Here is a 2,579-nt window from a genome sequence, read left to right as displayed (position 1 = left end):
ATATTCAAAATATATATGAAGCTCACATAACTTACTAGCAAAACAACAAATAACCAAAGTAAAATGGGCAGAAGACCTGAAAAAGCATTTCTTCATTTGTATAAAGACATACAAATGGCCAGCAGGTACATGAATGATGGAAATATAAACTGGTACAGCCACTGTGGACAAGAGAATTGTTGCCTCTCAAAAATTAAAAATAGAAATACCAATTTGGCTTCCTGGGTGGCTCAGATGGTAAAGAATCTGCCTGCAATGCAGGAGACCCAGGTTCGATCCATGGGTTGGGAAGTTCTCCTGGAGAGGGGAATGGCTACCCACCTCAGTATTCTTGGCTGGACAATTCCACAGACACAGGAGCCTGGCGGGCTACAGTCCATGGGGCTTCAGTCAGACACAGCTGAGAAACTAACACTTTCACATACTTTTCACACCATATGATCCAGCAATCCTACTTCTACGTATAAATGCAAAGGGAACAAAACTATTACCTGAAAAAGGTATCTGTACTCCCATGCTCACTGTAACATCCTTCATTATAGGAGACAACCTAAATGTTTGTCGATGGATGAATGGATTAAGAAAACATGGTGTATATGTACATATACATATACACACGTATACAAACTGGGATGTCATTCACATTTTTTAGAAAGGAAATTTTTTTTTAAAAAATAAGGAAATTCTATCATTTGCAACAACATGGATGAACATGGAGGACATTATGCTAAGTGAAATAAGCCAGACAGAGAAAGACAAACACTGCCTGTGGAATTATAAGCACTTAAAGATGATTTTTTTTTTAAGATATAAAAAAAATAAGGTCAAACTCAATGAAACAGGGAGTGGAAAGGTGGTTGTTAGGGGCTGGGAGGTGGAAGACATGGGGAGACTTGGGGGAGGAAGAAGTCATATACTAACATGCTAGTGAGTCACTAAAAAGGATCCTGAAAGAATTCCCTGGAGTTCCAGTGGTTAGGACTACATGCTTCCACTGCAGCGGGCACAGGCTCAATCTTTGGTCTGGGAAGTAAGATCCAGCATGTTGCACAACACAGACAAAGGTATTTTTTTAATTTTAAAAAATAAAAAAGTAAGAAATAAAAAGGATCCTGAGCTCTATCCTCCTGCTGCTGCTGCTGCTAAGTTGCTTCAGTCGTGTCTGACTCTGTGCGACCCCATAGACAGCAGCCCACTAGGCTCCTCTGTCCCTGGGATTCTCCAGGCAAGAACACTGGAGTGGGTTGCCATTTCCTCCTCCAATGCATGAAAGTGAAAAGTAAAAGTGAAGTCGCCCAGTCGTGTCCAACTCTTAGCGACCCCATGGACTGGAGCCTACCAGGCTCCTCCATCCATGGGATTTTCCAGGCAAGAGTACTGGAGTGGCTCTATCCTCCTACAGGAGGACAAAACAGAAACTCCACATGGTCTGGGAGACCCTAGAGGAGCCTGACCTGTGCTCCTTTCTCAGGTGGAGCCCCAGGCAGGCAGCCTGGGAAAGACTGGTGGTACAGGGTATCTGGGCAGGTGGGACTCATTGTGGCACAGAACACCAGATACCTGGTGTCCAAAAGGAGCCCGGAATTGGCAGAAATATACACCAGACCTGCAGGTATTGTGCAGCTCGGAACAAGTAATAAGATGACAAAAGATCAGAAACCGTTCCCACATTTTCTAATGCCATGACACCCCTTAAGTCCTCCAGAGTTTAAAGGCAAGCCTAGGGGTGGAATAGGGGTCACTGAATTAACTGAGATTAAGTTAATTACAAATAAATTAAGTCCTCCATGTCAAAATCTATGTAGTGAAATCTGTCCCCGACACCTAAGTGTTCAGTAATTGTGAAATTTCTTCCAGCTCTATCATTTATTACAAGTATAATTACATATACATGAAAAATATTTATTTTGCTAATTCTCTCTATATGTATCTACGTTCTTGCCTACCTAGTAATCAGCTTAAAATGTATATTAATAAGTTGGCCACAAGGTGGTACTAGAAAACTATCTTTTGCCCTAACCCCTCCTTGACTGTCATTAGTTTTAATATATCAATATAACTGTGAACAACTGTAATTGCAGTAATCAGAGCAGAGGTTGAGATAGCAGCCGCTGGGTTCATGTGAGGCAATGCTCATACTTAAAAATTAAAAAATAAACTCTCTAATGAAAGCTGATATCAATTATTTTATATTCTTGTTCTTTTTCTGATAAAGTTGATAGCAACTATTTTGTATTCTTCCTCTTTTTCTTATCTACTATCATATCACTGTAGAATATCCCAACTGTTACCTGAAATATCAAACACTATATATTTAGCACTTGGAGGAAAGTTGAAATATGTGTGGCATTTTAGGTCTCAGAGTGTAAATTTTAAATGGATATTTTATAGGATATTCCTCCAAAATATCCAGGACACCCTTAAACCTTTCCCAAACACTAAAGCTCAGCACCAAAATGTGAACACATTAGGCCAGCAAATGCAATGTATAACTCACACAGCATATGCTATCTCATGCTGAGAATGACTGAGGAGAAGAGGAAGATCACCTCTTCCAGGCTGAGCTTCAGCATCAGTCC

This window comes from Bos javanicus, chromosome 10 (genome assembly GCF_032452875.1).
Source record: "Bos javanicus breed banteng chromosome 10, ARS-OSU_banteng_1.0, whole genome shotgun sequence".
Lineage (NCBI taxonomy): Eukaryota > Metazoa > Chordata > Mammalia > Artiodactyla > Bovidae > Bos > Bos javanicus.
Note: the sequence above shows the minus strand (reverse complement) of the source record.